Source organism: Panthera leo, chromosome D4 (assembly GCF_018350215.1).
Source record: "Panthera leo isolate Ple1 chromosome D4, P.leo_Ple1_pat1.1, whole genome shotgun sequence".
Lineage (NCBI taxonomy): Eukaryota > Metazoa > Chordata > Mammalia > Carnivora > Felidae > Panthera > Panthera leo.
The window spans coordinates 64232086-64257176 of NC_056691.1; the positions used below are offsets into that span (position 1 = coordinate 64232086).

Sequence of the window (25091 nt, forward strand, 5' to 3'; positions counted from 1 at the left end):
CGAAAATGGTAGAAACTTTGCATGTATACAGAATTTCAAAGTTACAATTATTAAAATAGCAGACTCCTATAAGTTGTAATAAATTATTTCCCTGTAATGAGAAAAAGCAATGACTCAGAGCTGAGTAATCCAGGGGAATGCGAAGGTTGAGGCAGTAAGAAGTGAATGGTAAGAACTCTGCGAAATGGTGAGTAATCCAATGTGACTTGAAGTCATAGAATGAATGGAGGTATGCATTTGGGAAAGGCAAACACATATATGTTTATAAATACAGAGTCTACATACTGTAATAATATACATAATATTATAGTCTATATTTTATGTGTCCACAAATTTCTTATAGTTTTTATAAAGTAGCATATAAGGATTCTCTCCTTCACTCCAGTTGGGCTTTTAGCTGTCTCTCCATTTATCCATCAAAATGTTTTTGTCAAGGTTACTGTCAAGGTTACTGTCAACATTGCTAAATTAGGTTGACAATTTATAGACCTACTTATCTCAACATATCCAAATCATTATTACAGTGATCACTGTAGTAATAAATAAAAATGAAGTCATTAAATCACATTTTGTGGCCATCATTTACTCTAAATTTGTATACCCTGCAAATACCAGAAAAAAAAACCACACAAAACCTTATTCTGTGTGGTTTAGTGACACAAAATAGATAGAAAAACTGTTCCAGTGCCAATATCATCCCTTGTTTTCCAGTCATTTATAGAAAATAACATGTACTTTAATGTAAAACCAGATGCAAGTGATGTAATGGGCTCTCAGCATTTGGATATCATTGAGGTTAACTTAAAAAATAAAAGAGGAAATACCCAGTAACTTATTACTCTTCACTTTTTAAAATTTCAATTACTCTGAAATATTTCAAAATAGGAAATTGATTGATCCACACCATTGACTCAGTTTGGTCATATTCTGTTAAAATTATGAATGACCACACAGTTAATACATAAGATTACTAAAACGTAAAGTAACAACCACGCCTATGTCAATTTGTTATGTAGACCATAGGAAATAATCATATTTAGGGAAAATAATCATATTTAAAAATTCATAAAATGACTTAATATAGCAAAAAATAAAAATAAAAATAAAAAGCAACCCGGAAAAACTTAAATATCTGCCAACAGGCAAATGAATAAACAAACTGTGGTATATCCATACAATGGACACAAACGAACTATTGATAAATGGTACAACATAAATAAACCTCATAACTTTTTTTTCAAAAAAAAATTTTTAATGTTTTTATTTATTTTTGAAGGAGAGAGAGAGAGACAGAGCATGAGTGGGGGAGGAGCAGAGAGAGAGGGAGACACAGAATTTGAAGCAGGTTCCAGGCTCTAAGCTGTCAGGACAGAGCCCGATGAGGGGCTCAAACCCACAAACTGTGAGATCATGACCTGAGCTTAAGCCAGATGCTCAACTGACTGAGCCACCCAGGCGCCCCTCATGATAATTCTTTTTAAATGATTTATTGTCAAATTGGCTACCATACTGTGTGTAAAGTATGCTCTTGGTTTTTGGGGTAGATTCCCGTGGTTCATTGAACCTCATAATAAGTATGTTTAGTGAAAGAAGACAAAAAGAGTACACACTATACGATTCTATTAATGTAAAATTATAGAAAATACAAACTGATCTCCAGGAACAAAAAGTTGATCAGTGGTTTCTGTCAAAGAGAGATGAGCAAGAGTAATTACTAACGTTCACAACAGAACTTCTAGAGAATGTTGATAGGTTTATTATCTTGGTTGTGGTGATGGTTTTATGGGTGAATATATATGCCAGAATTTATCAAAATGTATACTTGACTGCATGCAGTTTATTGTATGCCAACTGAACCTCCATAAAACTTTTTTATAAAAGAAACAAAAGAGACATTGAAAACAAAAATTCCTAACATGCTTTTCTAGAAAGATGGGCCTTCTCATTTTGTAGATTAAAACACTGAGGTGGTTATTGAAAAAGTTGTTTGATACTCTTTTTTGAACTGTGCCAAAGTGCCACACTGGCAAGCCACATATCTATTCTCTTAACTGATTTGAGCTCAGATTTATGTCCTATGTGTCCCCATTAGCCAGGTTGAAGTTTTCACCCCATGAGGATAATGGCATCTGTGACATCATGGATAGAGGACTTCTTAACAGAACAAAGTGACAGAGAAACTGTTTGTAAAAAGATAATGATTAGATAAAAGATGAGATATAATTCTTTATGTGTAGAATGCCCCCTACAGCTTAATTAATGGGGTCATGCACCTATTTATCTATGCTAATGATATTTCCCATTTCATTTTCTGCTCTCCTATACAGGGTAATTGGTAAAGATGAGTCTCTTTTGTGTCCTTTATTTTTAATGCTTAAAAATAAATGGCCTTTCCTACTAACTGAAGAGATAGAATGAATATAAGTAATGTCATAATAAAAGTATATATAATCAATTTCTACTTATTTATGGATAGGTCAGATCTACTTTAAATTTTTTTTTTAGTAAAGTCAAATTTTACTAACTTCCGTTAGCATGCGAGTATTTTTTAGTATATGTTATTAATGGACTTCTGTGATTTTAGCAGAAATGTTATGTAACTTGAGTCATACAGACTTTAGAATTTTGGATTGTAAAATTTAATTTATTTATGCAAAGACACTTTTTTCTAAAGCTCTTCCTTTTAAAAAAAGTTTATTTATTTATTTATTACTTATTTATTTATTGAGAGAGAGAAAAAGAGAGAAAGAGAGAGAGAGAGAGAGAGAGAAAGCACAAGCAGGGGAGGGACAGAGAGAGACGGAAACAGGATCTGAAGTGGGCTCTGCACTGAGAGCAGAGAGCCCCACATGGGGCTCCAGCTCACGAACCCTGAGATCATGACCTGAGCCAGACTGACACCATGAGCCGAAGTCTGAATCTCAACTGACAGAGTCACCCAAGCACCCTTAAAGCCTCCCTCTTAACTAGTATTTAATAGTTGATAAATTTCTATGTGTGAGAGAAATAAACACCTACCATGCGTGTATTTTCATATAACTCAAAACACAAGCTGATTCTAATACATGGGAAAATGTGGAAGCCTTAGCACATAATAACTGGCTCGTGAATTTTTTTCTCAGTCATTATAAACTAATGACTAAATAAAGCTCCTTCTCAAAAATGCACATTTCTATTTGTAATTTCTTTCTGAATTCACAGGATCTCAAAATATTTAAAAAAAAATTAAAGACAATTTTGCCACATTGAACAGTTTTGCCTTTGTAATTTTACTTGACAGCTTCTTTACTGGAATAGCCATAATAATTTTGTTAATTACTTATGTGTCAATTCTACATTGTACTTCCCAGTTTAGAGAACAGTCTTAGCTTCAGACTTCCCATGTTCTAATACAGACTGGATTTATAAAGTCATTTTATCCTCAGCCCCATTTCCCTTGTTAATATAAGAGGAATATAATGTCTCTCATAGGGCTATTGTAAGGATTAAATAAAATAATTTCTTTTAAATAACTGTGTACCTACTACCTACAGTCTGCTGGATTAAAAATATTAACTGATATCTATGAAACTAGAAGACAATCACAAGAAAATTTCTGGAAAGACCACATATACATGGAAGTTAAAGAACATGCTACTATACAATGAGTAGTTCAAACAGGAAATCAAAGAAAAAAAATGGAAACAAATGAAAATGAAAAGACAACAGTTGAAAACCTTTGAGATGCAGCACAGTGGTCCTAAGAGGGAAGTATATAGCAATACAGGCTACCTTACGAAGCCAAGAAAAATCTCAAATAAACAACCTAACCTAATGGAGCCAGAAAAAGAACAAGAAATTAGCCTAAAGCCAGAAGAAGGACAGAAATAATAAAGATCAGAGCAGAAATAAATGATATAGAAACTAAAAAATAAATAGAACAGATCAATGAATCCAGGGGTGAGTTCTTTGAAGAAAAAAATCATGAAATTGATAACTTCTAGCAAGATGTATCAAAAAGAAATGAGAAAGGACCCAAGTAAATAAAATCACAAATGAGAGAGGAGAAATAACCAACAACACAAAAATACAAACAATTGTAAGAAAATATTATGAAAAACTACATGCCAAGATATTGGACAACCCAGAATAAGTGGATAAATCCCTATAAATATAGAAACTACCAAAAGTGAAACAGGAAGAAATAGAAAACTTGAACAGACCGAGAGTGAATATCTATTCTTCTCAAACTATTCGAAAATATTAAAAAAGGAAGGAAAACTTCCAAATTCATTTGATGAGGCCAGCATTACCGTGATACTAAAGCCAGATAAAGACTCCACTAAAAAAGAGAACTACGGGTCAGTATGCCTGATAAATATGGATGCAAAAATTCTCAATAAAATGCCAGCAAACCAAATCCAACAGTACATTAAAAGGATCATTCCCTATAGTCAAGTGGGATTTACTCCTGGGCTGCAAGGTAGTTTCATATTTACAAATCAATGTGACCTATCACATTAACAAAGAAAAGGGTAAGAATCATATAAGCATTTAAATAGATGCAGAAACAACATTTGACAAAGTACAACATCCATTCATGATAAAAAAAAAACCCTCAACAAAATAGGGTTAGAGGGACCGTAGTTCAACATAATAAAGGCCATAAACAAAGAACTCACACCTAATATCATCTTCAATGGGGAAAAACTGAGAGGTTTTCTTCTAGGTCAGGAAAAAGACAGGGATGTCCACTCTCACCACTATTATTTTACATTGTAATGGAAGTCCTAGACACAACTATCAGAAAACAATAAGAAATAAAAGGCATCCGAGTAAGGAATAAGTAAATCTTTCATACTTTGCAGATGATATAATGCTCTACATGGAAGACCTGTAGAACCTGGAAGACTCCACCCAAAATCTTGCTAGAACTGATACACAAATTCAGTAAAGTCACAGTATATTAAATCAATGTGCAGAAATCTGTTGCATTTCTATAAACCAATAACGAAATAGGAGAAAAAGAAATCAAGGAGTCAATCTCATTACAACCATGCCAGAAGCAATAAGATACCTATGAAAAAAACTAACAAGTTGCTTAAAGACTTATTCTCTAAAAACTATAAAACACCGATGAAAGAAAGATGACACAAGGAAATTGAAAGACACCCCATGTTCATGGGTTAGAACTATTGTTCTTTGTTATTATAATGTCTATAATGAAGAAATATGCTCATTGTTATTATAATGTCTATACTACCCAAAGCAATCTATACATTTAATGAAATATATATCAAAATACCAACATTATTTTTCACAGAGCTAGAACAAACAATCCTAAAATTGGTATGGAACCACATAAGACCCCGAGTAACCAAAGCAAAGTTGAAAAGAAAAGAAATGTGGCAGGCATCACAATTCTAAACTTCAATTATATTACAAAGCTATAGTAATCAAACAAATATGGTACTGGCACAGAAACAGACATATAAGTCAGTAACACTGAATAGAAATCCCAAATAAACCCACAACAATATGGTCAATCTTCAACAAAGCAGGACGGAATATCCAATGGGAAAAAGTCTCTTGAACAAATTATGTTGGGAAAACTGGACACCAACATGCAAAAAAAAATGAAACTGGACCATTTGCTTACACAATATACAAAAATAAATTCAAAATGGATTAAAGACCTAAATATAAGACCTAAAACCATAAAAATCCTGTTAGACAGTAACCTCTTTGACACTGGCTGTATGTAGCAACTTCTTTGTAGATATGTCTCCTGAGGCAAGGGAAAGAAAAGCAAAAACAAACTATGGAGACTTCATCAAAAACAAAGCTTTTGCACAGTGAAGAAAATAATCAACAAAACAAACAAAAAGGCAACCTATGGAATGGGAAAAGATATTTGCAAGTGACATATCCGAAAAAGGTTTAGTATCCAAAATATGTAAAGAACCTATATAATTCAACATATAAAAACCAAATAATCCAATTAAAAATGGGCAGAAGATATGAATAGACACTTTCACAAAGAAGACCTATAGATGGCCAACAGCCACATGAAAAGACGCTCAACATCATTCATCATTGGGGAAATTCAAACCAAAACTATCATGAGATATCACCTCACAACTGTCAGAATGGCCAAAATCAACAACACTAGAAAGAACAGGTGTTGGTGATGATGTGGAGAAAGGGAAACCCTCTTGCACTGTTGGTGGGAATGCAAACTGGTACAGCCACTCTGGAAAACAGTACGGAGGTTCCTCAAAATGTTTAAAATAGAACCATTCTATGATCAAGCAATTGCACTACTAGGTATTTACTCAAAGAATACAAAAATGCTAATTCAAAGGGATACACTCACCCTGATGTTTATAGCATCATTAAGTACAATAGCCAAATTATGTTAACAAACCAAGTGTCCATTGACTCATGAATGGATAAAGAAGTAGTAAGTATAAAAGAATGGAAGAATGAAATCTTGCCCTTTGCAAGGATGTGAATGGAGCTACCAAGTATTATACTAAACAAAACAAGTCAGCCAGAGAAAGAGAAATACCACATGATTTTACTCATATGTGGAATTTAAGAAACAAAACAAAGGAGCAAAGGGGGAAAAAAAGAGACAGAGACAGAGACAGAGACAGAGACAGAGAGATCACTGGGGCACCTAGGTGGCTCAGTTGGTTAAACATCTTACTCTTGATTTTGGCCCAGGTCATGAGCTTAGTCATGAGACTGAGCACCATAACAGGCTTTGTGTGGGCATGGAGCCTGATTAAGATTTTCTCTTTCCCTCTCCTTCTGCCCTCTCCCTTGTCAAAAGAGAGAGAGGTGTTGGGGGGGGGGGGTGCACAAACCAAGAAACAGACTTTTAACTGTGGAGAACAAACTGATGGTTACCAGAGGGGAGGTGGGTGGGGGGAATGGGTGAAACTGGTGATGGGGATTAAGGACTGCAGTTGTGATGAGCACAGGGTAATGTATAGAAGTGCTGAATCACTATTTTACACCTAAAACTAGCATTACATTGTATGCTAACTGGAATTTAAATAAAAACTTAAAAAAATAAATCACTCAAATATGGACACAAAAGAGTTATATAGTTATGAACTATAAAGTCTATTAGTTTATCTCATATAGAAAATCTGCATAAATCAGTTTATCAACCACTCTAAATTTACACATTTAAAAAAAATATTCTCAATATATTAAATAATTTGTGATTAAGCAAACATTCGCAACATGAGAAACAAATGATTGTAGTGTAAGTGACGTTTTCATAAATATGTTTGTTCAATAGATTGTAAGAATCTAATGTATGTAGTTAATTATGCAATTAAGTTTATAAAATAAAGTACAGAAGTGTTTTCTTTAATCATTAAACAAAATAGGCTGGCTGGGTGGTTCAGTCAGTTAAGCGCCTGACTCTTGATTTTTGGCTCAGGTCATGATCTTATGGCTCGTGGGATTGAGCCCTGTTTGGTGCCCACAGTGCGCAGCCTACTTGGGATTCTTTCTCTCTCTCTCTGCCCTTCCCCTGCTACCCTGTCCCACCACCCCCCCCCCCCCCCGCCAAAAAAAAATATTTTTAAATTTAAAAATATTAACTAATATATTCCTAAAACAAAGGGTGTTATGGTCAAAAGCCAAATTTCTGCACTTACTCTTGTCTGATGTTTATGAACAGTTTTTTTTCACCACTTTTTCTCCAGTTTACTAGTTTTTTATGATATAAGGCACATCCTTTAGAAATTATTCCTTCATGGACTGAAGCAGATATCCTTTTTATTTTTCCTGTTTGTTTTTATATATTTAAAACCATGCATTCATACTGACAACACCAGTGCCAATCTAATAATTTTCTTCCTTTTGATAATTCTCTTCCCAAACAGTGAGAAAACCAGCTTCTATTATGTTTAATATGTTCATTTCTTTGGTCCATCCTCTTAAATCTAACAACTTCTTTTCCTTTGCCAGTACCATGGTGACCCACTGAGGCTCTAATACCCATCCATATGTTCCCTGTCCCATGTAAACATCCTCAATGCCCCCTTAGGGCTTCAGTATTCCATTCCAGACCAACCCATTGCATGGTCACCTTCCTTTACCTGATGGGACTGACACATCACATTGGACCTCCCTACTCTTTGCTCCTCTTTGTCCCATTTGTACTCCGACACCTTACACAGGACTGCCTCCACTTTGGGATATCTTCCTTACTCATTCAGACTCAATAACTGCTAGGCTGCTCTCATTTTTAGGTTCTGTCACCCTTTAATTGTGCTTTTTTCCCACATAGACAGTTTCCTGATTCTTCTCAAGCTCTGAATGGCCATACTGGGCTCTCTCTCCTTGTGGAAGCACTTCACACCAGTTAGACTCCGGTGCCTCAGCACCTCTCTATGCAAAGATCTTCACCATGCTGGGGCTGTCATATGGCTTGTCAGGCCACATTTTCAGAAGGATGCTCATCTCCCTGACTTTGACTCTCATCTGTCATCCCATTTCAGAATACTTCCATGAATTGTGAGTATCCTCTGTTCTTCTGTATCTCTCTAGCTGGAACTTTCACATCCTATTCTACTCTATGCATTTGCATGGAGGTCTTCCTCAGCTAATGCATAATCTAACACATCATGCCAGTTCTTCTACCAGTAAGAATGCCCTCTGTAATTCTCTTGGGCTCTGATAACTCACACTTGGCAAATGATAATACTTGTTCCATTTGGATCTGCCTCTCCACAATAGGTTATCCCCCTGCATGTATGCATCCTTCACTTTACTTTGGCTCTGCCAACCCATTCTGGGACTTCTCGAGGCATGAATCACCTTATTTCCCTCACATGGCACTGCCAACCTGCACCAGGATATCCACACACTTGGACAACATTGTTAGTCTACTAGGTTTCAAAAACCTTTCTTTGAGGGATTGCTTTTCTGACTTCACTTGGACTTTGATTCCTCATGGCAGGCTGTAATCTGTGTGGTCACCCTTTTCACTAGCATTTCAAAAGGGCAGGCCAGGCTTATTCTCCATGTGGATGCCCTCTGCCCTCACTTATCTTTGACTCCTTATGCTAATAAATAGCCTCTCAATATGGATGTCTTTGTCACTCTGTTTGAGCTCTTACACCCTAAGCCAGGGTATCCTTTCAAATGAAGTCTACTTTGCTCTTCTCCCAACTAATGGCTTTAGGGTTGAATAATTAATGAAGGAAAGGTAAAGGTAGAGGAAGATAAAGAGGAGAGAAGGAATAGGAGAGGAAAACTCATAATTATATTTGAAGGCATAAAATTATATAACACAATCTAGTATGTAGAGAGTATGTAGAGAGTGATGAATCATCGAGTAGTCATATTATGGGTTACTGTGTACTACACTACTTCCAAATAATTTTAAAAAATCAAATCATAAAGTGCATTTTTATGATAGTAAGTTATATTTTTCAGGAAAGGAAGGGTGTATGATTTTAAAGAGATTATTTTTATTGTTTATCTTAACTAAGACTTATTTATATTTGCTGACAAATACAGATGCTTAATAATTCCAGTAGGTTAAGAAAATCCATAGTTATTTAAATTAGGCAATCATTATAGGGGCACTTGTACCCCAATGTTTATAGCAGCACTCTCAACAATAGCCAAATTATGGGAAGAGCCTAAATGTCCATCAACTGATGAATGGATAAAGAAATTGTGGTTTATATACACAATGGAATACTACATGGCAATGAGAAAGAATGAAATATGGCCTTTTGTAGCAACGTGGATGGAACTGGAGAGTGTGATGCTAAGTGAAATAAGCCATACAGAGAAAGACAGATACCATATGGTTTCACTCTTATGTGGATCCTGAGAAACGTAACAGAAACCCATGGGGGAGGGGAAGAAAAAAAAAAAAAAGAGGTTAGAGTGGGAGAGAGCCAAAGCATAAGAGACTGTTAAAAACTGAGAACAAACTGAGGGTTGATGGGGGGGGTGGGAGGGAGGGGAGGGTGGGTGATGGGTATTGAGGAGGGCACCTTTTGGGATGAGCACTGGGTGTTGTATGGAAACCAATTTGACAATAAATTTCATATATTAAAATAAATAAATAAATAAATAAATAAATAAATAAATAAATAACAAAAAAACAAAAAAAAAAACAAAAAAACAAAAAAAATAAATTAGGCAATCATATGTCTATCTGTGCCTGTACTATAGAAAATTTATAATAAAAAATCCATTTATTAAATTAAAATCTATGAGACTGTCCATACTTGGGTGAATCTATTAATTCAAACTTGCTATGTCAGAAATAGATGAAAAGTCAATTGAAGTTTCTTTGTTCTAACAACAGAAACTAATAAAAAGAAACATTTAGAATTTGTGAATCCATACCTGTGAAAATAAAAGCTATTTTATGGCACAAATCAAAATATCATGCTTAGTATTAAGATAAATGCAATTTTATTTATAATTTTGCAGTGGAGATAATGTATATAAACCATATGTATAGAAGGAAAATGTTTACTCATGGCAAGAGAGACTATTGTTAATGTTGTCCTAACGACCAATGTTATTTGGACATCTCTATGCTTCCTTCCCTCAGAACCAGTTACAAGAGTTCAGCACTCTGTATTGAAGACTTCCTTTGTTTCTGTCCATTTTTTCTGACTTCTAGAAATTAAAGGGAGTTTTGACAGGAGGATGGCAAATTTGCCGTCAGCTTAAGAAGTGGTGGTTTCAACAGTAACTACAGAGACCATTATTTCAGGTAGAGTTCAGTATTGAATAACCCTGAAGTTAGGGTTTACATGGTCTCCAGTTGGATGTACCTGGGACTTAGCCGGAAACCATGTAGTCATATTCATTAGTTATAACTCAGTGGGTAGAGATAAGATAGTTATACAAGACTTCTGCTTCCATAAGCTTAAACTGGCCTCCAAATGTGGGAATGGATTTGGGGCAGGATGGGAGTGGGGGTGCCTATTTATTGCCGTTAATTTAGTGGAGTAAGTAACGATGAAAGTAAGTTCATTATTTTATGAGTCATATTCAAACTGTATTCTTACTTGTTGGGGATTATTAATAAAAATTGTTACTTTTCTCTCCTGAACCTGAAAACATGTTCATTTTAAAAAATGAAACTAACATTTATGAGCCTGTAATATGTGTCGGATATTGAATAGGACCTTTAGAAAAATCATTTAACTTTATCTTCACACTTAAATCCTGTTTACAATCCATCTAAGTGGTACAGGCAAGCAGCTTCAACCTAGGGATGGCTGACTTTAAAAAGCCACTATTTTTTTCTAATAAATTATATTTAACATTCTTGATTTTAACTCAGAGTTGAGTATTAAGGATATGAAAGATTTTTGTCAGAAATACCTGGATTTTTAACATGATTCAAACTCTGTTCAGCCTATTTCCTTTAGAAATGACAACATACATGTTAAGTTTGGATCTTCACATCGCCATTGTGAACACACTGCCATTGATCTAACCAATACAGTAAATGCAGTAACTGACTTCTAAATACATACCCACACACAGCCATGCCAGGATTATATTTTTGAACCATTTAGTTGCTCAAATTCATTAAAAAAGCCAAATTAATTCCAATAACACCAGATAAATACTCCCTACACGACTGCTAAATTTCTTTCAAAGCATTCATCTTTAATGTACATTGAACCAATGCTTTAAAACCTATAGGGACTGGGCACTCATTATCTCAGGTAGCAGACATACTTAGATCCTTCTGGCACAAAACCTTACCTTCACTTACACACAAATCTATATTTGAAATACTTATCTAAAAGAGACATTAATCCCTTTGCTCATGACAGGCTTTCAAATACTGAAGTGATATACCTAACTCCCCTGTGAGCCCACTCTTTGCTATTTTAAAATGCCATGCTGCCTTCCATCATGTGTCTTGTGAAATAATTTAGAGTCCTTTAAATTCTTCTTTTCTTCTTCATTTTTTTATCTGAATTAATTCCCTTTTTATATACCTGGCATTGAACAAAACATCTGAGGAAATGTCATACCTTTAATTCCCTCAGCTGATAAATCATGTCATTTGTCATACACAATCATAAATCTTTTGAGAGTCTTGCCATTTTCTAGTATCTACAGAACCTAGTAAAGTGTATATAGTATTTCTTTTTATCTTTTAACTGGAAGATTACACATTTTCAAACATTATTAATTGTGTCTCATTTGTAGTTAACTATAAGAAACTGAAAATACAGGAGACATGGGACAGTTAATAAACACTTGCTCTCTGGCAGTTATATCAGCCATAGATGAGGTTATGTAAACATTCTGAAGCTGACTCAGGTGAGCAAGTAATTTGTATGTCTTCCTATGATGTGTTCATCTTATAGATTCAACATACTGTTCTCCAATAATGATAAAATGGTTACATAGTTCAATAGGGAACTACTAAGGTCAAACCTCATATAATAAAGATACTCAAACTGTTCTTTTAAGATTCTTCTCCTTTTAAGATTTTTCTTTGTGTTAGGAGTTTTAAATCAAAAACCAATTAGAATGAAATAAAATCCAATTTTATGGGCCATGAAGAAACCATACAATTTCATTTATCATCACAGAGTCTCTCCCACTTAGATCTCGTTTGAACATTTTATTCCTAGGGAATATCTCTTTTCCAACTGCATCAGTAGCCCAAAGATGTAACACTGTTCAATTTTTCTTGTATGTGCTCTGTTTTCATCTGACATCAGCTAGAGTCTGTTGTCAGTCTCCCAGATGCAACAAGAACTACTCTTTGCCATACAAAATGTCTTGACCCAGCTATTATAGTACCAGTGAAAGCTTTCTCTGAAAGATACATTCTCTGAACACCCTACAAATGTAATCTTTTAAAAATTTTTTTCACCTGAATTCCTATATGAAGAATTCTTATGATTTTACTTATTTCAAAGCAAAAATTCATGCTTTTAAATATACTCCTAATTTAAGATTCATGTGAATATGTAGTCTTGCAGATATTTAACCAAAATAATAAGTAATACATTAAAATCAATTTAGTTTTCTCTTGTGTGGCAAAAGAAATAAAATATAAATTACCATATTAATCCTTTCACACTTGATACTAAATATAGTCTTGGGACCAATTATAAGAAGAAAAAAATATGGTAGGTTTTATTATAAAATGTGTGAGCTCTTGTACTCTGGAGTCTAAATAAACATAATTCATATATATATATATATATATATATATATATATACACACACATACATACTTATTCATATAAAATATGTAAAATAAAATAGGAAAATGAAAATACACACTTAGAAAATATAATCTTTACTTCCATTAGACATGTTTTATTTTGCTATGCTCCCCTAATAAAAAGCATTATCTTTTAAATCTTATCTTCAGAAATCTCTAAATTATAAAATGAATACTTTGAAATGAGGGAATCACAGAATATGTACCTATTTTAATTGCTGAATACAGTTTAGTGATTATGTCTATTACTGAATATTTACTGATAAACACTGGCCATTGAGAGGATAGGGAAGGATAGAATATGTGATAATCAATCTGATGAAATCAATCTGATGAAATAAATCTGTGAATGTGACATGCAGTATAAGGAAAAAAGAGGTCAAGATAGAGATTAAATATTTTGACACTACCCTACTTTGCCACATATTACTACAGTTGAGTATTGAGTAGTTTATAGTTAAAGAAAGATGACTCTTGGGGCACCTGGCTGACTCAGTTGGTTAAGTGTCTTACTCTCGACTGTGGCTCAGGTCATGATCTCACAATTGTGAGATGGAGTCCTGCATTGGGCTCTGGGCTGGGCATGAACCTGCTTAAGATTCTCTCTCTCTCCCTCTCTCTATCCCTCCCCTGCTTGTGCACGTGTGTGTGTGTGTGTGTGTGTGTGTGTGTGTGTGTGTATGAGCTCTCTCTCTCAAAAAAAAAATAAGATGACTCTTACGTTCTCACTCATTTTTGCCTTATTTATAAGTAATATGCTATCTATTTTAAATGTTTATTTTTTTGAGAGAGAGTGAGAAAGAGAGAGAGCAGGGGGAAGGGCAGAGATAGAATTCTAAGAATTCCAGAATTCCCATGAGCCGTGAGATCATGATCCAAGCCAAAATCAAGAGTTGGACACTTAGCCGACTGAGCCACCCAGGTGCCCCTAACTGTCCTTTAAATAAGGAAGACATTTTCCCTAAAGAGAGAGGGAGAGAGGCAAACCAAGAAGCCTACTCTTAACTCTAGAGAACAAACTGATGGTTAACAGAGGGGAGGTGGTTTGGGGAATGGGTAAAATAGGTGATGGGGATTAGGGAGTGCCCTTGCTGTGATGAGCACAGGGCATTGCATGGAAGTGTTATATTACTATACTATACACCTGAAATTAATACATCATTGTATGTTAACTAATTGGAATTAAAATAAAAACTTAAAAAATAAAAATAAAAAAGATAAAAATAAAACCATTTTCCCTGTTCCTTCATCTTTGAAGGAGTACTGTTCATTATCTTTTATTCTACATTTCTATTCTAGTAGTTCTGCATCTTTCTTTATTCTTTCTCATTCTCTTTCTTCAATTTTCCTACTCTTCTCTTTTCTGCTTCTCTCCCTTGAAATGATCAAAGTGATCTGGTAGAAGAAAATTCTTTCCCTGTCAGATTGAGAGAAAAATCTCAAAGAAGAGATTTGTTTTTACTTTGAAAATGTATTATGCTGGCTTTAAAGATGCAGTTAACAATAGCAATCCAGGTGGGTTTTTTAAAAATATAACAATCTTTATTTTACAATATATTTCTGTATTTTATGTCAAGTAAATTAAATTTTCAGGTATCTGATACCGATAGACTGTCAAGTGATAATCAAAAACTACCCAGTAAAAAGAGATCACCACATGATCTGAAAGGTCCTGTACTGCATAGGGTAAAGGCCAAGGTTTTAAATATGGCTGGAATTTGACCTGAACAAACTATAATTAAGCTCTGTGCCTCATTTGTCTATAGTATTAAATGAGAATATTCGTACCTGTGTTGACTGCATAATCATGTTATTATTAAGTAAGAGGTGTCTTATAAAACAAAATTAAAAATAGATCCAGCCAAGGAGTATTTTGGTAATGAAGTAAAATAAATTATGCCCTTTATTCTTTCAGAAATGTTTCTTTGTATGACAACACATATACCCAGGAGTCATATCTGCACCTTCAAATATGTGAAGGACATTTTTAAATGTGAACTTGCAACCTTTCTTAAGTAATTCCTCTCCCATATCCCTCTATAAAGTCACATTTAATGTTCCTTTATAGATGTACACAATAGTTATTTACTTGATTATTTTTTGTATTGCCCATTAGACTATAAGCTCCATGACATAAGGGCACATATGTTTTTGGTTCATCACTATATACCCTGAACATAACAGAGGGAAAACAATGGATTAGTGAAAGGAAGAATAACCACAAATAATCTGATTAAAAATACCTAACACCAGTTATTGTAAAATCACTCGTAATAAAAAATGAAATACCTACCCTTGAATATAAATTTAGTACTGGCAGAAAAAAATGTAAAAGGCACAAAACTTGTAACTTAGCTCTTAATTAAAATCACCCTGTCCTTATCATCTAGATTAGCTTGAACACCCATTTCAAGTTCTTTAAAAAGAAAAAATGTCTTCTCCAAGGTTTTTACAAATGATCAGACGGCCACCTGTGCTCTATTACTTTCATTTATTTAATTCTCTTTCTCTGTTAATGCTCTTTTCACTTTAGTAACAATTTTAAGCACCCTGTTGCCTTGAAATTTCCCCATCTCTCAACTACATCAAGCAAATAATACAAAACAGGAGCAGTAACAACAACAACAACAACAACAACAACAACAACACCACTAAGGAATTCCACCAAAACTGATACTACTAAAACTAATGATTAATTCAGTAAAGCACCAGAATACAAAATTAATATACAGAAATCTGTTGCATTTCTATCCACTAAAAATGAAGTAGCAGAAACAGAAATTAAGAAGGCAACCCTATTTACAATTACATAAAAAATAATAAAACATTTAGGAATAAACTCAACCAAGGAGGTGAAAGATCTGCACTCCACAAACTATAAAACATTGATGAATTGAAACATTAAATATATATAAATATAAATATAAATACAAATAAATATAAAACATTGATGAATTGACACATATAAATGTAAAGATATTCCATGCTCATGGACGTGAAGAACAAATATTGTTAAAATTTCATACTACCCAAAGCAATCTACAGGCTTAATGCAATTCCTATCAAAATACCAAAAACATTTTTCACAGAACTAGAACAAATAATCCCAAAATTTGTATGGAACCATAAAAGACTCTGAATAGCCAAAACAATCTTGAACGCAAAGAACAAAAGTGGAGGTATCAGAGTCCCAACCTTCTAGATATACTACTACAAAGCTGTAATAACCAAATAGAATGTTACTGGAACAAAAATAGACACATAGATCAATGGAACAGAATAGAAAATCCAGAAATAAACCCATGTTTTTATGGTCAAATGGTCAATTAATTTCAACAAAGGAAGCAAGAATATACAATAGGAAAAAGTCTATTTAATAAATAGTACTGGGAAAATTGGACAGCTACATGTAAAAGTAAAAAAAGAATAAAACTGGACCATTTTCTTATGCCATACACAAAAATAAACTCAAAATGGATTCAAAACCTAAATGTGAGACCTGAAACCATAAAATTCTTGGAAGAAAACATATACAATAATTTCTTTGACATAGGCCACAAAAACTTTTTTCTATATATGTCTCCTATGGCAAGGGAAACAAAAGCAAAAATAACCTATTGGGACTACACCAAAATAAAAAGCTTTGCATAGTGAAGAAAATAATCAACAAAGGAAAATACAATCTACTGTAATGGAGAAGATATTTCCAAATGATATATCCAATGATATAACTCTGGTAACAGTTTAGTATCTAAAATATATAAAGATCCCTACACAACTCAACACTAATATCATCATCATCATCATCATCATCATAATTCAATAAATATGGGCAGAAGGCCCAAACAGACATTTGTATAAAGGAAAGATACAAATGGCCATCAGACACATGAAAAGATTCTCAACATCACTCATCTTAAGTGAAATGCAAATTAAAACCACAATAGGGTATCACATTACACCTGTAAAAATGGCTAAAATCAAAACCACAACAAGATACTAAATGTTAGTGAAGATGTAGAGAAAAAGGAACCCTTGTGCATTGTTGGTGGGAATGTAAATTGGTACTGTCCCTGTGGAAAACAGTATGGAGGTTGCTCAAAAAAAAAAAAATAGAATTACCATATGATGCAGTAATTTCATTCCTGGGTATTTAACCAAAAAAAAATGAAAACACTAATTTGAAAAGATATATGCACCGCTATGTTTACTGCAGCATTACTTACAACAGTCAAATTATGGAAGCAGCCCATGTTTATCAATAGATGAATGGATAAAGAAGATGTGATCTATATATGTGTATATATACACATAGTATGTATTTATGTATGTATGTGTATATATACCATTCACACTAGTGAGTACACATACATACATAATACACATATATATACATATACATACATATATACATATACATACATAAATACATACCATGGAATATTACTCAGCCATAAAAACAATGAAATCTTGCCATTTTTAACAACATGATGGGTCTAAAAGGCATAAGCTAAGTGAAATAAGTCAGTCAGAGAAAGACAAGTATCACATGATTTTACTCATATGTGGAATTTAAGAAACAAAATAAATGAAAAAAGAAAAAAAAGAGACGGACAAGAAAACAGACTCTTAAATACAGAGAACAAACTAGTGGTTGCCAGAGGTGGTTGCAAATATATTCTCAGGGAATAAATTTTATCAGCCATAATTTATTTGCCCAAATTAGTGTGAATATCGAGCAGCCCCAGGCTTCATGTTCTCATGAGAAATCTTTGTTACTGATATCTTTTTTTCCGTGTAATTGTTAGCATGAACCAAATAAATCTTCTTTCTCAATATTCCCAAGTATCCACTCGCCCATTTTGAAGTAGCCTTTAATTATTTAAAACACTTACCACTCTTATTTTTGAAGTATTCTAGAAAAGAAGATCGTTCTCAAAAACGTTTACCCACTATAAAAGTACATGTTGATAGCTTCTAACACTGTAAGTGTGGCCCTTTTACTTCCCCAGCCTACTGTCAATACACACATTTTCAATATTGGTGATACAGTACAAAGACCTCATGTGCTTCAGAAAGCAGCTTTCATGGCAACAACATATGCAGTGAGCATGCTGATAACTTCAGTAAGTTAAAAATTATTGTTAAGGTATAATGTAAGGTGAATAACAAATAAACATTGTATTCTGCCTTTTAAAAAGAGCTAGGCTTATTAGCAACCTGGGCTTAATTCAAATATATCAGGTAAAGGAAACACATAACTGTATTATCAAATAACCTGCAAGGAGCATTTAAATGAACAATTAAAGCCCAGATTGTACTACAACAACAGAAAAATCTCCATTTGACGTTTTTAGCCATTGATGCTTATTAAAACATCTAGAAATACATTGACTCTATTAATATTCTTTGTATTAGGCATCAGACAGAGTGTAAATAAGATATAAAAGGCTCACATTGTCGAATTTAATGTCTAGATTTATCTTCTTGTACTCAGTTTTTGGTAGATTTGACTAGGTACCTGCACCAGTGGGAATGAATGTGACCTGACACTACATCTACAATTTGGTTTGAAGTAATGTACCTTAGATTTTCTTTCTAAAATAAAAACTTTGAATGATAAGATTGCTTTTCTAAAGTGTTCTTTTCCCAGAGAAAGAAGGTTCTAATGATCACTATAATATCCCTTCCCTTATAACTGACCTTGTAAGTTTAGAAGAAAATGAATTATAAAATAGTTTCAGTAAAAATCTGTTGTATTTTAGATAAGAAGTTAAAAGACATGTTTTTTCTGTATTATTAATGGGAAAAACAGAGATTCTAATGTTAATCCAAACTACAAAGCTCTTAACATTTTTTCTTTTTTGACCTTTCAGTGGTTACAATTTTATCAAAGACTATTTCCTGGCATTTCAATTCAAAATAAATTAACAATGCATTTTTTTTTACCTTAAAGTACATCCATGATGTATAAATATGTGCTGATCTACTTCAAAATAAAATTGAATTTTCATAACACTAAAAAAAACAAAACAAACACCTTAAATGGAATGTCCCTCATTCAATCAAATAGGAGTTAACAGAGTCCTGTAACACATTATAATAGGAAGGCTGTATTCCATAGACGCTGAACACATGTGACACACATTTAAATAGATGTGGATTTGTGATGGATAGAATAATGGCCCCTCAAAAAAGTCCATGTAATACTAATCCCTCAAACCTGTGAATTTGTCACTATATCTGGTAAAAGAGTGTTTGCAGTTGTGATTAAGTTAAAGATCTTGAAATTGAGAGATTATTCTATTTGTCGAGGTTGGTTAAATGCAATCAAAAGGTCCCCTGTAAGTAGACAAGAGGATCAGAATCAGAGAAGGGTAAGTGAGGACAGAGCAGAGGTGAGAGTGATGCAATGGCTGACTTGGAAAATGGAAGTGACTCACAAGTAACAAGGAGGGGGGCAACTTCCAGGAGCTCAAAAATATGATTTATACATGGTTCTTCAGAGCCTCCAGGAAGAATAAAGCTTCTCAGACACCTTGATTTTTAGTCCAGTGAAATTTATGATCTCCAGAGCTATAAGATAATAAATTTGAGCTGTTTTAATGTACTAAGTTTGTTGTTTTGTGTTATCGTAGCAACAGGACACTTAGGTTCTCATCTCATTTCCAACACTTGCCAAAAAATGGAAACCAGATTTTATGAGCTTAAGAATAGGTGGTCTTAAGGCAATGAAGGCCTTAAGTTTTAAACAGTTTTATAATAAAGATTATTTTCAAAACATATGCGGTCCTTGGGGAAAAAGACTAATTCTAAGATTATAAATGATAAGAAATATTGTGATGGCAAACTTAGCAAGGTATAATTCAGAAGTGGCTAGTAAAGCAGTTATATGGCATGTGGATAGTTAACATATCATGTCCTCATCCATGACATGCATTCATAATTGATTCCAGTACTGGGTCATAGCCACTGTATACCCTTAAAGTATATTCAACATGACACAAAAGGAAGCTACTAATTTTTTTAAGTTGGAGTATATGTCATTCAGAATCCATTTGGGTAGCTTAATAGAGAACTAGCTACGTAGGTGACGGAAAAGCTAAAAAGACAAGAGAAGAAACTAAGGATACCCAGAGATTAGCAGTAGCAGAATACTACAACCCCTAAGCTGCTAAGAAAAAAGGGAAGATTGGGATCAACCTTCAAAAGTTGTAACCATGGCCTGTCACTTGGGAGCTGGAACCAATGCTGGAAAAGTTGATGAGGGAGATGGACATATATGTGTGTGTGAGTGTGTGTGTTTGCATTTTTATTTTTTTAATCTATATTTTCTTTATCCACTTATCCATCAGTGAACACTTAAATTGTCTCCATGTCTTGGCTATTGTAAATAATGCTGCAATAAATGGGGTTGTAGATACCTTTTTGAATTAGTGTTTTGTTTCCTTTGGATATTCATCCAAAATCCAGAGTAGAATATCTGGATCATATGGTAGTTCTATTTTTAATTTTCGGAAGAACATCACTCTGTTATCTCCCACTAGTGCCTCTCATTAACTCAAAACAAGCTGAAAGCCGGCTGAAACTGCAGCCAAAGAAACCTAATATCAGGGCCTCCACTGTGCCAAACAGAACAGGGACGGGCAAGGGAGGGATGTGAGAGCAATTGACTCTGGATAGGCATAGCATGCAAAGTTAAGAAAACATTTAAAAAGGATTCCCCCTTTTAACTATTGGATATGATGAGGAACCTAAAAAGAACATCATTTGAAAAACAGGGATTCTATAGAAAGGAATACATTTCTCAAGTTGTAATAATAATTAAAACTGAAGTGTATAAAAATAAGGCTCCCTCTCATGTAAAGCTCCTTCCTGTTTTGCTTGCCTGAAGAATACCAGCCTGATATATTGTATACATTGGAAAAAAATATAAATAAAAAATTGCATTTTCTCTTATCTGACTTATTCATGTATAATTTAAGCATTGGAGCTCAAAAAGTTAACTTACAAATCAGAAAGATTATATAAGATTTCCAAGTGTTTTTTTTTTTTTTTAAATGAGAGTTTTATGGAAATAATTAATAATTGTGCTATTAGGTTAGCATAAAATATTAAGAGAATGTTGACTGGACATGGTCATAACCTAGTCATATATTTTTCATATTTCCATATTTAAGATATACCTAATTATTTATTTCATATGGTAGAGATAAATCTTGGAATATCAATAGGTCTTAAAAGTGAAGACTATAAAGTTGATGATTTTGTTAGGTGTGTTTCTCTGTTGCTACATGTAATCATTTCAGGCATAAAATTATCATTGACATTTTAAGTCAAAAAATGAAGTACAATGTATGCCAATTAGTGGGCAATAATTTTCTTAGATTATAATAAGTACACAGTACACAGATGATTGACTCTGCGAAAATAATCAAGACATAATCTGTCTCTCAGCATTTATCAAGCTTCTCCCTCCTTGATCCACCAGAACTGTGACAGACTTCATGCCCATCTGTCATAATCAATTGAATCTTTTTCAGCTGACAGACTAAAGCACATGGGGGAATTCCTAGATGATATGATGGCCAGCACTCCTTTCTGTCAGAAAATTGCAAGGTAGATTGAGTTAAGAATTCATTTCACCTATGACAAATGATTAAGTATTTTGTTTCCTTAAAGTTACAAAATAGAATTTTCTGTCCTTTTCCATTGTTCTGTCATGTTAGATAATTTTCATATTTTATTTACAAATCTCATGATCTCGTGGCATATTTTGTTTTATTTCTGCTACAGGAGTCTGTCCATTATTTGAAATGTCTCTGTATAACATGAATTGACCAGCCCACTTTGATTCAAATCTTATTAACGTGTGGTTTTCCTCATAATGTATTGAACTCATGCAGTCCATTTGTTTTTATCTTAATGAACTCACAGTCTGAAAAGAAAGATAAATATATACATGAAGTATTACCACGCAGAGTACTATATGTAAAAACAGACCTAAGAACAATGTTAGTATTAAATAATTAGTTGTGGGTGATTAACTCTCTGAAGATGAAAGAAGTCTTCATGAGAAGCAAAGCTTACCTTTCAATAGAGATGAGCTTTAAGTTGAAAATCAGTACAAGTGTTTATCACATGACTGAGGATGTGTTTTCCACCACATTTACACAGACACAATAAAATGAAACATGAACATAAGCCTGAGTTTTCAGTATAGGAATGCCCAAACGTTGGTTTTGACATCAGAATTCAGCAAAAATCTGCCTTTGTCTTGGCTGCAACACTTGGTACCTCACTCAAATGGGGGAATATCTAAATCAGCATTTTTTCTTGATATCCCTGAATATCAATTATTCTTTAATCCATGCCAAAGAATAATTTTGGTGCGCACAATAAAATTAAGATGCAGATAAAAATTCTGAGATAATTTTGCCACCAAAGAGCCAATTGCTGTGGTGCCTGGGTGGCTTAGTCAGTTGAGCATCTGACTCTTGATTTTGGCTCAGGTCATGATCCTGGGGTAATGGGATTAGGCCCTGCACTGGGCTCCATGATGATCATCTCTCTCTTCATCTCTTGCTCTCTCTCTCTAGCTCTCCCCTTTTTCCCCTTTCCCCTGCTCATGTATTCTTTGTCTCTCTCTCTAAAAAAAAAAAAAGGCCAATTGCTCCACTGTTTCATCTCAAACTCCAAGTCTAAGGGCTAATCTTGCCCCACCAATTTTATAAAACTATGGAAAAAATATATCTATGGAATATATAATAATATATTCATAGAATATATCCACGAAAATTCCATTATCATTATTACCAAATCTATCAAATTCTAGAGGTGAACCTGATAAATGTTTTTACACTAGTCAGTTTACATCAGAGATTAAGTAAATCTTACTAATCTAGTGTCATTCCCATCAATCTAAGTCTATACTAACAATCACAGTGAAGAATAGATCTTGATTCTACTCATGCCTCAGTGAAAAGTGAGCATATATCTAGCACAACAAAATGCAAAGCTGAGTGCCTGCAGGAGTATTCGAAGCAGCTGTCACTGTGGAGAAATTATTGTGAAGCATTCAAATGTCAAAATTTGTTTGGATTTTTAATGAGTGACCTTGGCTGAATATTATCAACTTTTCTATAGCATCTTTGATAAGACCACGTTTTTACAGGAAATTACAGGTATTGGTGAGGTTGTGGACAAAGAAGAACATTCTTACACTGTTGGTGGAAATGCAACCTGGTACAGACACTGTCGAAAGCAGTATGGAAGTTCCTCAAAAAGTTAAAAATAGAACTACCCTATGATCCAGCAATTGCACTACTAGATATTTATCCAAAGAATACAAAAATACTAATTCAAAGGGATATATGCAACTTGATGTTTATAGCAGCATTATCAAAAAACAGCCAAATTATGGAAAGAGCCCAAATGTCCATTGATTGATGAATGGATAACGAAGAAGTAGTGTGTGTGCATGTATGTGTATATACACACATACATATATATAATGGAATATTACTCAACCATAAAAAGAAGGAAATCTTGCCATTTGCAATGACTTAGATGGAGCTAGAGAGCATTATGCTAAGTGAAATAAGTCAGTCCGAGAAAGATAAATACCATATGATTTCACTCATATGTGGACTTTAAGAAACAAAACAAATGAACATAGAGGGGAGAAAGAAGAAAACCAAGAAACAGTCTCCTAACTAGAGAGAACAAACTGCTGGTTACAGGAGGGGAAGTTGGTGGGGGGAAGGGTTAAATAGGTGATGGGGCTTAAGGAGTACACTTGGGATGAACACTGGGTGTTGCATGCAAGTGATGAATCACTAAATTTTATACTTAAAAAGAATATAAAACAGCATGTTAACTAGCTGGAATTTAAACAAAAACTTGGAAAGAAAAAAAAAGACAATGCTTTTTTCTTTGTATAATTTATTAACACATTAAATTTCTTAATGTTAATTTGCCCTTTAGGCCTTGGAATAAATCCTGACAATCTATTGATAAATTGAATAATTCCATTTCCTTTTATTTTATTTTGTATCCATAATCATAAGTAGTGGTTTTATTTTACTGATTTACATTATTACATTATTTTAAACATATCCTGGTTAATAAATTAAAGAGATTTCATGTTTTTTTTAGTCTCGAGTATTTTCAATTATACTGGATTTAACTACTATTTAACAGTTAGGTGGAACCTATTTAAAATCATGTAGTCAGGGTGCTTTTTAAGAATAAATTTCCAGGGGTGCCTGGGTGGCTTAATCGGTTAAGCATTTGACTTTTGGTTTCAGCTTAGGTCATGATCTCATGGTTTGTGAGTTTCAGTCCCAGATCAGGCTCCATGCTGACAGTGAGGAGGGGAGCCTGCTTTGGGATTGTCTCTCTTCCTCTCTCTCTGGTCCCTCCTGCTTGTTCTCTTCTCTTCTCTCTTTCTCTCTCTCTCTCTCTCAAAAATAAATAAATAAACCTTAAAAAAAGAGAGAATAAACTTCCAATGATTTTCACAATTTCTTCTATGATAATTAATTTATCAAGTCCTTTGTCCTTCTTTTATCAATATTGGTAGTTTACTTAACATGAAGAAATCTATTTCCTTCAGATTAAAAAATATCTTGGGGCACCTGGGTGGTTAAGCTGGTTAAGTATCTGACTTCAGCTCAGGTCATGATCTCACAGCTCATGAGTTCAAGCCCCGTGTCAGGCCCTATGCTGACAGCTCGGAGCCTGGAACCCACTTCGGATTCCCTGCTCCTCACCAACTCACGCTCTGTCTCTCACTCTCTCTCTCAAAAATAAACATTAAAAAAAAAAAAACTTAAAAAAAATCTTA

The 25091-nt window shown here is 33.9% G+C and overlaps 1 pseudogene; it reads left to right on the plus strand.

Moving 5' to 3' along the window:
* The first annotated feature begins 10998 nt into the window (after nt 1-10998).
* The window catches only part of LOC122204570, a 46793-nt pseudogene continuing 32700 nt past the window's right edge, over nt 10999-25091 (plus strand).